At 50.8% G+C, this 12,731-nt stretch overlaps 1 protein-coding gene and 1 non-coding gene across 6 annotated transcripts in view; both read right to left on the bottom strand.

Annotated features, from left to right (window-relative positions):
- NAV2 (neuron navigator 2) overlaps window positions 1–12,731 on the bottom strand; it is a 724,598-nt gene that overhangs the window by 347,506 nt on the left and 364,361 nt on the right. The gene's annotated exons all lie outside the window — the stretch shown is intronic.
- Window positions 3,984–4,055, bottom strand: LOC129505178 (small nucleolar RNA SNORD45). Its single transcript, XR_008663484.1, has one exon. It is a non-coding gene; the product is annotated as a small nucleolar RNA SNORD45 (small nucleolar RNA).

Here is a 12,731-nt window from a genome sequence, read left to right on the forward strand (position 1 = left end):
CATAGGATGTTAGTTGCTGCTCTTGGCATACCGCTCTCTACAACTTGGTTAGGGATCAAGTTATACATGACTAGAGCCTTTCTAGCTTCACAAAGACTTTATTCTCTTGTTTGATTCCAATAACTCATGAGATGGCAACGTCCAGATGTACCATTACCACTGTGTACCTGAAAATACTGAAGCCCAGAAAGGTCAAGTGACTAGTCCAAGGTCACACAGCAGACCCATCGACAGATCCCAGACCATCGGACCTTCTGCCTTGGGCTCCTGAGACGTGGCTAGACAGTTTGATTTATCCTACCAGTGTGTTTCCACTCATATTATACAGCTGTCTTATTTTCTAAATCAAGGGTTAGACTTGTGGTCTTGGACATAAAACCCCCCATCTGAACAGTACACAGGCTCCCCTGTCCTCTGCCTCCCACTTTCTATCCTAAAGGGTGTCCAAGGAAGACATTCCTCTCTCTCTTCACACCCAGACCCAGCTCCTGGGCCAGGACTCTCTAGGCCCTGCCTATGTAAGTTTACAGCCAGGCGCACTGCCCAATCTGAGGCTCACTGACCGTGAGCTAGACCTTGAAGGTGCACACCACCAAGCCCTCCTGGAGACCTCCACAGGATGCCCCATGCAGTGCACCTCCTGAGCAGCCTCCTGCAATGCCCCCAGGATGGGGCCCAGACTCTCTTTTGCAATGACACCCATCCAAGCCCATTTCTCCTAAGGTTTCTACGCTGGAGCACAGCGGTGGGGGCGGGGGGGTGTATAGAAGAAAAGTATACCTGGCTGCTCCAGATGCACCCCTCTAGCTTGCCAATCCCACAGCCCCGAGAAGGAGATTCTGGGAGATTTGTGCCTAGGGCTGGGAGTCCCCAGGTTCTCTTCAGTGGCTCCAGAAATACCAGATTTTTTCCAGCATGTCCCATCTGGGCCCAACAAGCACCATCCCTTCCATGTCTCCACTAAGTGGTTTGCAGACTGTCTTGGCGGTGTGTCCCTGGGAAGGACAGTTTATCTCCATGCTCTTCCTCTGACTCTATGAGATGCTTCTCTACCTCAAGAGAAATCAGGCACGGGCTCCACGGAGCACTTATCACCCAGGGGCGCTCCAGTGACATCAGTTGCTGAGAGCTGGGCAGTTCCCCTCAACTTGGAGCCTGGCTTTGCTCCCCTTCCTCCCCCCTGCGCCTCCCCACACCCATGTTCACACTTGGATTCATCCTGCAGACCCTGACAGCACATGGAAGTGGGTTCTCATGGTCCCCACTGTCACTCAGAGTGCAGCGTGGTGCCGTTACCAGACAGCCAACGGGGCTGAGAATTTATAAAGAGGGCCGCCTCATTGCAGATGAGTGGTATTGCAGGGGCTAAAAACGAGCCCCAGGACGGAATTGTTCTTACATTTATTAATGCATGCAGCAAATTATTTTTTGAGCGGCCACTAAGTGCCCCATTCTTTTCTGGGCGTCAGGGAGACAGTGTTGAACAGGACAGAGGTGATTACACACAAGGGCCGCAAAAGTGAGAGGCAAGTAAACATATAGTAAGCACTTCCAGAAGAATAGCCAGGTGAGGGACAGCATATGCCTGGGGTTGGGGTGGGGGGGCGAGAGCTGTAGAAAGTCAGCTCAGAGACGCTTCCCCAGGAGGCACCTACCAGCAGAGATGCAAACGAAGGAAGGGAGTCAGTGGCAGACCTGAGCCACAGCATCAGGGGCAGAGGGACAGGAAGGCAGGCCCCCCAAGCACGCAGCAGGTACTCAGGGACAGCAGGAAGGCCCCTGAGGCTGGAGCACAGAGAGCAGGGCAGAGGCCGAGGGCAGGCGAGCTGGAGAGGAGTCGCCGCCGGCAGCGCAGGAAGCTCAAGAGTCTGCAAACCAGGGCCCAGGCACGCTCCGCAGCCCCTGAGCTAGCAACAGTGCCTGCGTTTTGAAAGGGTCAGAAGAAGAAGGAAACAGATGGAGAAGGAAATGAAGACAAAGAAGGAGAAGATGATGGCGGTGCGACAGACTTCTAGGTGGCCTGCAAGACCTGAACCACTTACGGCCTGGCCCTTTCCAGAAGAGGTCGGCTTATGCCCCAGACAGAGCCCCGAGGACAGTGAGCCACCCGGCTCTTCCTGAGCAAGGAGGTGGCACAGCCTGAGGGGCACGTGTCAGCGTTCACTCGGGCTCCCCCATGGGGAGCCGGCCGGGGGATCGGGGTGCTGGGTGCAGTAGGTAGTGAGAGGCCAGTGGCTTTGTCTGGCATGGGGGCAGTGGCTGTCAAAAGAAGGGGCTGGTGGGGACCCCTGGGTGGCTCGGCGTTTTGGCACCTGCCTTCAAGCCCAAGGTGTGATCCTGGAGACCCAGGATCGATTCCGGCATCAGGCTCCCTGCATGGAGCTGCTTCTCCTCCCTCTGCCTGTGTCTCTGCCTCTCTCTCTCTCTCTGTCTCTCATGAAGAAATAAATACAATCTTTAAGAAAAAAACAACAAACCAAAGAAGAGGCTAATTGTGAGACCGATCAGCATTGTTGTCACACTGGGTATAGGTCGTGATGGAAAGAGGAGCAAAGGAGGACTCTCAGGATTTGAGGATCCAGGTGGAACCCCTAGGGGAGCGTTGGCCCCATTTACCCAAGTGCAGGACACTAGGGGAGGAGTGGCTGGCGGGATGGGTTTGCGGAATCAACAGTTCTTTGGCCACAATCGGGTTGAGATGATGATTCGACATCAAAGTGCAGACATTCGCATATACGTTTATATATACACGCACGTGCAAAAGGCACACACATATACCGTAAAGGATGATGACATCACTGATGCTATTGGGCATACAAAGAAGATAAGAATGCGTGGAAGACTTACTGTGACTTGTGAAGGATTTGATACTCATTCCCACAACAATCTGTAAGGAAAAGTCTCTCTACTTGTCTCTCCCACTTTACTGATGAGAAACCTGGGGCTGGAATAGGTTGAGCAATGTTCCCAAAGTTGCACAGGGAGCTGGGTAGCGGGGGTGCTGGGAGATGCAGCCAGGAGTCCCCGTTCCTAACCCCACATCTACCAAACAGAACAGCACATCCGAGCCCACTCAGGGGTGCAGCCTTCCTTTCTTGGTGCCTGTGTTTGCGCATTTTTATTACGGACACATTGAGCTCTCCCAGTTTCCCGGAACGGACTCTACAGACCAGACATAATAAAATGTGCTTGTTTCCTACCTCTGAATTTAGCAAAATGGAATAAACACATTTTTATTACAATATTTTTTCTTATTTGGTCATTTTTGTTTGTTTTTAAAAAGATTTTATTTATTTATTCATGAGAGGCACACAGAGAGAGGCAGAGACACAGACAGAGGGAGAAGCAGGCTCCCTGCGGGGAACCCAGTGTAGGACTCGATCCCAGGATCCCGGGATCACGACCTGAGCTGAAGGCAGATGCTCAACCACTGAGCCACCCAGGGGTCCCATTATTCGGTCCTTTTTAAATGATGAAGTGACACATACTTATTAACTGAAATTAAAAATATGGAAAAATTGGAAGGGAGGAAATTAGTAATATCCCCAACCCTTAAATAAAGCCATGATTGAATATTCCTGGGGCTTCTTAGAGGCTGCACTTGACCACTATATGGTTAGCAAGTTAGTTTCTAGGGTTCAGGACTGTGGGCTCAGAAAGAGAAGAGGACCCTGAAGGAACCAACACACTATAGGGCAGGGGAGCCAGGTAAGAATAAAAATGCCTGCCTTTTATGAAAACAACATGTAGGTGTGTGCCAAGAATTGTGCCACGTGCTCTAACTGCATGACCTCCTTTAATTCTCACACCCCATTTTACAGTTGAAGAAACTGAGGCTTTTGTCACCCCCAAGCAGCAGACTTGAGAGGTTAACCTCGGGTTCATGAATCCCAGAGCAGGAGCTCTTCAATCTCGTGTCATTCTACGTCTAGAGAACAAGACGTAGAAGGCTAAGATGAATCTTGCTTTTTTTTTTTCCACCCAAGGTTTTCGTGTAATTTTAGAATTTACATCAACTTTGGATTCAGCTAACACATGCCATCACATTGCTGACCTCGACAAATATCTTAAACAACAACAAAAAAAAAACCCTAAAATCTGATTAAATCCAGAACAAAATGAAGAAGAGGAAGACAGAGTGAAGCGGGGCAACCCAGAACAGACTAATTGATTCAACCATTCAATGAGTATTTATTGAGTATCTACTATGGGTCAAGCACTGAGCTAGACACTGAGGACCAGTGGTGGACACAGACAGACTAAAATCCTGGCCTCGTGGTGGGTTGTAGTGGATGGATCACCAGGGTTGGTGGCTCAGTTGGTGAAGCATTTGCCTTTGGCTCAGGTCATGATCCTGGGGTCCTAGGATCGAGCCCCACGTCGGGCTCCCTGCTCAGTGGGGAGTCTGCTTCTCCCTCTCCCTCTGCCTCCCACCCTTGCTCCCCCTTGTGCTCTCTCTCAAATAAATAAATAAAATCTTTTAAAAATCAATCAATTTGGGGAAGTACTCAGAGCGGCTTCCCCTCGGCGCCTAGAGGTCTGTCCTATTTGACTCTGGTGCAACTGGTCACCCTGTGCCAACCACATTGCTCTACAAAGCAAAGACCTTCAGGAACACAAAATCCTAATTACAGAGTTCCTCCATTGTATTCCTTAGACCAGACGTCGTCTACCTTGTGCTCCCATGTCATCTCTGCCTAGCTTATTTCTGCTCGACTTCCAACCGGACCCACTCACTGGCATTTGTAACCCGAGGCTACGGTGCTCTGGGGGGTCTCAGTGGACGAGAGGACATTATATGGATATGTATTTTGCAGAGGGTCAAGGGGCACGAACCATGAACGGGAGCAAGGGTCTGATGCCGCTGTCAGATTTTCAAAGGGGCACACAACCTCAAAAACGTAAAAATCCACGGCTCTCCTCTTTTTCCACGTCAGTGGTATTTCCCATAGTCTGCAAATGTTGACTCCTTTTCCCTGCAGCTCTCCTAGAGCTGAGACTGAGTGGCATTTGGGGTTTGCTTACAGAAACGAGGCGAGTGCAGCGCTGGTATTTTTCCAGGCACAGCATAAAACGGAACTTAATTCATTCACTTCCACATTGACACAAGGGGGAATGTTCCAATTCCTCAGCCGCTGAGAAAGGCAATGTCCCCCACCAGGCTTCACACAACCCTCTTCCACTTGATTATTATTTGAGTCTCACCCCTGGCCCCGGCTCCACACTGCGGGTCTACACCATTTCCCTGAGTACACAGAGTCTTCGACTCCTTTGGGCCAAAGAAAATAACACTGTTCTGATAGTCGAAGGCAAGAACAGGCTTCCTAAGCAGGTTGTCCATCTGCCAGAGTTCCCGCTTGCTATGCTTATTCTCGAACTCCAGATATCAATCACCATCTCTATAGGGTAGAGAAATGGAACAGAAAATACAGACGGTCTCCTGTTATTTCACTTCATTGAAAGCAAGTAGCACTTGCAAGCGGAACACGTGAGAGTCGAGGTCTTTGGGAGCACTCGCTCCTTCACTGCTTCCGCAAATACGTATCAGGTGTCTACCGCACGGCAGACACTTTCCAAGTGCTGAGGACACCGGAATGGACAGGCCAGGCGTGGTTCCCACCCTCCTGGAGCTCGTGGACTGGCGCAGGGAAGAGGCATCACAAATAAACAGCAGCGTGTTGAGAGCTGTGACAATAAACATGAGGTGCTACTGGGAACACGCAACCAAAGACCCTCCGTAGTATCGCAGCGTGGACGAACAAGGAAGACAGCCCTGCTGAAAGTAACAGATATGCCAAGGCCTGAGCAGGAGTTGCTGAGGCCAGGGTGTATGGACAGAGAAAACACGAAGAGCCCCTGAGGTCTGTGCAAAGGCCCTGAGGCCAAAACTAGTACAGCCTATTGGAGGAACTGAAGAAAGCCTATGTAGCAGAGCACAAGGTAGAGCCACAAGTGGCTGGAAACAAGAAGAAACAAGGGTTCTGTATACATAGAGCCCTGCATTTCATTGTGGGGGTTTGGGTCCTAATCCTGACAGCCATGGGGGAGTCATGGAAAAGTATGGAGGAGGTGTGCAGGACATGATTAGAGCTGAGGTTTTATTTTGTTTTAAGGCTTTTCTTTTCAAGTAATCTCCATACCCACCAGGTATGTGGGGCCTGAACTCATGCCCTCAGAGATCAAGAGTCACATGCTCCCCCGACTGAGCCTGCCAGGCACCCCTAGATCTGAGGTTTTAAGTGATCATTCTGACCACAGTGTGGAGAACAGACCAGGGATGGGCAAGACCATGCATGAGGAGCCAGTTTCAGAGGCTTTTCCAGCAGACCTGGGGAGAGATGCCAGTGGTTTGAACCAGGGTGAAGGAGGTGGACACGAAGAGAAGGGGACTTCCTAAGAGAAAACAGGGAGCATGAGCCCACAGACTTGATGGTGGGCTCGATGTGGAGGTGAGGAGGAGGGAATCAATCATTCCTCTAATCAATCGTTTTTCCTTGTCTCCAAAGCAGCTCGAGACACTCCTTCCTACCCTGCCTCCAGGAGGTGGCTCTCTGAGTGGACTCAGCAGGCGCTCAGTACCAAGAAGACGAAGGAGTAAACGACTCCCCAAAGGCCAAAGACCTTCCCTCCCCCCACACCAAGTGCCCTCTCCCTGGGCCATGTGGACCTCCTTGGCTCCGGACCGTGCCACAGACTGAGCAGCCCTTGTGCTCAGATGCCCCACGAGTCCTGGGCACACTCACTCTGAGCCTTCATCTGGGCCTAGGGCTCCAGGTGAATAACGGTTTTCCAAGAAACAGTGCTCTCATGGGAATTTCCTTCGCTTTACTCCCCCAAGCAGAAGAACTGCCAGGGCTGGTATTTTTCCAAATTCCACACCTTGGGGCATGAAGCAAACTCCGCAGGACCCCGGGACAGAATTATGTATTCACGCACACGACTAAAAGAGCTCACAAGCAAACATCGCTGGTGCTGCTGATTCATTACTATTTCTTTTTCTAGTTTTCCCTACAGATCTCAGGGCCAAAGTCAACTGCATTTGTACTTGGGAGCTGGTTCTTTTTAACCCAGGATATCAGACACAATTTGGTTCTCCTAGCTAAATTCCTTCTTGGAAAGGGTTCTTCATTCTTCTTACTCTTCTAATTTTATTTAAAATTAAAAAAAAAATGTTTCCTAACATGAAGATGGGAGCTGCATTCAGCAGAGGGGAAAGAAACAGGACATAGTGAGGCCCAGCCAGGCTCCTGCAGAGCCCACCAAAGGGACGAGTCAACGCTGAGTCACCATGAATGGTCAGTTCTCAGAGCCTGAGTCAGTGGCTGCTGGGCATGGGGCTTCTGATCCCTTCCACGTGCCTACAGTCTCCTCCCAGGCCAGGAGGGAAATGACTAATAACACCTCATGGTCCAGTGATGCGTTCACCTGATATCATAACAGGGTACCTGTGGGATAGGGTGAGCTGTCATCTTACAAATATTCCATATTGCCCTGACATTGGGTTGAGGTGGGACAAAGGATGGGGTCCTACTACTGTGGGTGAGGCCAGGTACCATTCTCCAACCTGCCCCTCACGGCAGCGGTGTCTAGGCTCACACATTGGCAGATGTACTGGGGCTGCAGGCAAAATCAAGTCAAAACTCAGTTGTAAAACTCTCATTCACACGCCAGAAGTCTCACCAACTAGGGAATATTTTCTCTTAGAAATTGCCTTTCAGGAAACAGAGGCAAGTGGTAAGATCAACTTTGGTGGTGGTGGTGGTGGGGGGGATTAATAAAAATCAACTCTGAGGGATGTTATGGAGGCCTGAGCTCAAGAGAACAGCAGCGCCATGTGTAGGCCAGCCTGCCATTCCCCAGCATTTATTTTTTAAAGATTTTTATTTATTTATTCATGAGAGACACAGAGAGAGAGGCAGAAACACAGGCAGAGGGAGAAGCAGGCTCCCTGTGGGGAGCCCAATGTGGGACTTGATCCTGGGACCCCAGGATCACGCCTGGAGCTGAAGACAGACGCTCAACCGCTGAGCCACCCAGGCAGCCCTCCTCTTTAGAATATATGCCAGCAATTCTCTAAAGAGAGTGGGATTCGTACAAAATCCCCAGAGGAGATTATTAATAAGATCAACGCTCTCCTGGGCAGGAGAGTGTAAGAAGACGGGCAGTAGAAGCTGCCCTGCCTTCCTGGGAAGATCTTGCTCCCACTTTGGCAGCCGGCTGGGTCCAGTCATGGGGTGATGACCAGCCGTGCAATTCCTGGATGGGTGACTAGCCCGTGTGTGTGTGGAGGGAAGCTCCCTGGCCGGCCACCTGCTTGCCCTGCAGCAAAGCAGCGAGGGTTCCACAGGCTCCAAGCTGGAGCCCACCCGCCAAGCCAAGGACACTACTCACCAGCCCACACTGCCCTGCCCGGGGCCTGGGCCTTGCCCGGGCCATCAGCCCTCACCGGGCACGTGGCTGACAACATGGCAACACAGGTACTCTGAGGAATTGGTGTCAGTGAGAGAGGGTCCTGGGCCTCACTGCCTCTTGTAAGAGTCACCTCTTATTCAGAAGATCCCCTAGCACATATTGCACCCTCCACAAATGTAAGCTATTAACCACGTACCAGACCGAGGGGTCGCATTTTCTGTTACACCCTCCCGTTGCACACCCTGCACCTGCAAAGCACTTTCACAGAAACCCTCTCACTTGTGCTTCGGAAACCCGCGGAGGGCCGGGAATTACTCACTCTATTTCCCAGGCTCAGAGCAGCTTGCCTGAGATCGCACGGCTCAGGAGCAGAGGACAGAAAGCCTCCGATGGAGGAGTCCCAACTCTCTTCTTGTCACCACGCCACCTACACTTGCTTCTTCGCCCAACCTACAGCCCCAGGCAGCATCTGAAGACGTGGTTAGGCCCAGTATGGAGACACCCTGCCATGCTGCTTGGGTGTCCCTGCTCAGAACAGATGGAAGCCCTGGGCCTCTGCACACTCCAGGGGCCAACCGTGCCTCTCCCAAGCTCGCTCTCGTAGGCCAGTTGAGGGTTTGGCAAGGCCACCAAGGCCACGGAGCCTGTGGCGCCACTAGAGCAGCCCCAGAGTGCTAGGGCTCTCCCAGCGTCAAGGCACATCAAAATAGCCCGGGGCTCCCGGGGGTGGGGGTGGGTCAGGGCAGGACACTGAAGAGGTCACCGGAGGCTTTTTCAGCTGCTTCCAGCTGGCATGGGGTATTCGCTGAGCATGGGGCCTTTCCTGCAAATCAGCCAGCCTCGCTGCCCCTCCTGCTCTGACCCCCTGGCCTGCCTTAGCCCCTGGCCGTGTCCTCGGAAAGGTTTTCAGGGGTGCCCTGCCTCGCCCTTGGTCACTCCACCCGCATCAGGGACAACTCAGGAAAGGGACTTGGGGCCTGAGGTCCAAGGAATCTAAAAGACTCGGTGCAAATGACATGAGGGGCAAAACAAACTTCGCTTACAGAAAAGAAGCTGGCGCCCTGTTCAGTCTTTTCAACTCCCAGTGGGAGCAGGTTTGTTGTGACTAATGCATCAGGCTTGAAATCGTTTCAAGCAGCATACTGATTAGCCCAAGGCACAACAGAGGCAAGTGCAAAGTACCTCCCAAAGTGCAATGGTTCCAACAGAAAGAAAAGGCTGCCACTCTCTGGAAACAACTCACCTGCTAGCAGACCCCCCCACACACTACTGTTTGATTCCTTAGTAAAGCACCAAGGCCAAAGGAGCTCTGGTGGGCAGCAACTCAGACAGAGCCAGATTTGAGGGGAGGGATTTTTGGCTGGATCCTGCCATCCTCCTCCTCCTCCTCCTCCTAAACCTTCATGATTGTTCCCTGCCCACAGCCTACACTGCTCAGCATTACTCTCTAGGACCCTTATGAACTGGCCCTTATGAACGCTGGGTTGAATGGTGTCTCATCAAAACTCTCTATCCTCCTGGAACCTCAGAGTGTGACCTTAATTGGAAGTAGGGTTTTGGCAGATGTAATCAGTTAAAATGAGCTCATAAGGGATGAGGATGGGCCCGAAATCCAATGGCCGGTATCCTCCTAACAAGACCGTGTCTTCGAAGACACAGAGACACAGAGAGAAGAACGTCGACTGAAAACGAGGACAGAATTCTGAGCACCACATCTACATGCCAAGAATTGCCAGCAAGCGCTAGCAGGTAAGAAAGAGGCATGAAGCAGATTCTCCCTCAAAAGGAAGGCTCCTGGAGAAACCCTCCAGAAGGAACCAACCTCACTCATGCCCTGATTTTGGACTCCTAGCCTCCAAAACTATGAGAGAATACATTTCTGTTGTTTGAAGCCACCCTGTTGTGGTGTTTTTTGTTTTTTTTTTTTTTTTTTTTTAATGGCAGCCCCGGGAACCTAACAAAGGTCCCAATGCACATGTCTAGCCCTACTCCTATCAAAGTCATCCTCCTCACATCCCCTGTGAGGTGGCTGTTATACACTTAAAACAAGTAATAGAGTTCAGGTCTCATCTTTGCCTTGCTGGCCGCCGTGTGACTTTGGGCAAACCAATTCACTTCTCTTATTTTCAGTTGTCTAATCTATACCATGAAGATAATAGAAGGGCAGTTGTGGGAGCTGGAATGAGAAAATATGTGTGTAACAAGAGGGAGACTAGATCAGCCACAGAATTTCTCTTGGGGGAGGCATTACACTGGTTCGGAAAATAGAGCCAAATAAACCTCCTCGCAGGAGGGTGGATCCCAAGAGCTAAGATCAAGAAACTGGGGGGCCCTGTTGACTAACATGATGTATTGGTGTAAGTTGGGCGGTACGAGTTGGCTGCTGAAGAATGAGAAAGGTAAAGTTCACAGGGAAGAATCCAGGAGACATAAAGGGCCAGTAAGAGAGAGACTGAGGGAAGGAGGGAGCGAGACCTCTCCATACCCCTGTGTGGCTAGGGAGTTTGGGGGTGGGGGTGGGGATAGAAACATCTGATGGATATTTCTAGTTGTTCGTGGTGAAGCATACAAGATAAGCCCACACCTCCATCTCTTCTACAAAATATGCAGTGAACTATAAATTGGGTTCTAACATTTTTATGATCACAGATTCTTTGCATTTGATTTTGGAGGCTGGGTTGTCATGGGGGTACAGTGAAGAGAGCCCACACCGACACATGAGCTGGAGAACCGGGGGGCCTGGGGGCATCTGGTTTACCAAGTGGGCAGCACTTTATGAACATTATGCATAAATGTTTGCCTCGGCCTCAGTCCTCACCTTCCTGACCATCACTTGCTCCTGCCTGAGCTGGTGATGACTTCTCCCCTTCCTCTACCACTTCTCCAGCTATCCGAATCCTACCCACCCTTCCAGCATCAGCTGCCTCCTGCGTGAAGCTTTCACCACCTTCCCAGCTGGAGAGGGACGATCGTCCAGCTCTCAGCTCTGTGCAGTGGGTATTCCCGTGGAACAGGTACCATCTTCCTTCTGGAGTTAGAGCAGAGCAGTAAAAAACAAGACAAAAAGCCCTGCAGAGGCAGATAAGGGAAGGTGAACCCAGAACAAAGAGAAAGACCCAGAAGGAGTGGGGGGAGGGGAGAAGGTGGGAGGAGGAAACTCTAAAAAGCTCTACCGGTGGCCCACTTCACTCCCAGTCACTGTATCAGGGCGGGGTTGCAGGGCCACTGGGAAATGTGATATCTCCAGCAGGCCCTTTTGTAAAGCTGAAATTCAAGCATTTCCCGAGTCTTGAGTGTCATTGTGAGGCACCCTGAATACAACTGCTACGCTGGTAACTGGTTTCTTGGAAGCTCTCTATAGCCATGAAGGCATGAATTATCCCAACTTCCGCCTGCTAAGCTTTCTCCCCACCCTCCCTCAGAGCAAATAAATATACCCACCTGGATGGGCATTAACCTCAAAGGGTGGGCAGGTGAAATGCTCCGACCTACGCACAAAGGGCTCCCCATGGCCTGGAACGAGGAAATAACTCCATTTACCCATTCGGTGGGGAAGGAAGCAATCACCTACCCCTTGCCCTCCGCACCTAACCTGGAGCCCAGGCTACTGAGCCTCTGGGAGCTGGTTATATAGGAATAAAAAATACATGTTTGCTGTTCTCAGGAAGGTCCTTGTCCAGAGGGAGACAAATGAGCCAGCAAGTGCCATGCAGTGTGAGGGCTGCAAGGAGAAGGTGGCCCAAGGGTTACAATAACTCGGGAATTACTATCTGGGCTCTGCTGTGCTTTAAAGGGTGAAAAAAGAATTATGTCTACAACTCTACAACTACTACCACAAATCCACACATTGGCTGTTAGATTCATCGCCTTTCTAAATATTAAAATGTAAGGAAATGTATGACTTAGGACAACAGGAAGAACCTATGATAATCAGACTAAGAAGCCTAGAAAGGGTCATCCCCAAGGAGAGGGAATATGCAAAGGTCCAGAGGTATAAAGTCATGGTTGCCATATAGACACCATTCTAGTAACTATTTGTGGAAGATTCAGTGAAGTAGCTATTCTAACAATGCCCAGAGGCTGGATGGCTTAGACAACAGACATTTATTTCTCACAGTTCTGGAGGCTGCGTGCCAACGTGGTGGGGTTCTTGGTGAGGGCTCTCTTCTTGGTTGATGGATGGCTGTTTTCTCACTGTATCTTCAATGGTGGAGAGAGCAAGCTCAGGTCCCTTTATCTCCTTATAAGGAGATACAACTAATGCCATCATGGGGCTCCACTCTCATGACCTTATCTAAATCTAATTATCTCCAAAGGGC

Source organism: Nyctereutes procyonoides, unplaced genomic scaffold (genome assembly GCF_905146905.1).
Source record: "Nyctereutes procyonoides isolate TBG_1078 unplaced genomic scaffold, NYPRO_anot_genome, whole genome shotgun sequence".
Classification (NCBI taxonomy): domain Eukaryota; kingdom Metazoa; phylum Chordata; class Mammalia; order Carnivora; family Canidae; genus Nyctereutes; species Nyctereutes procyonoides.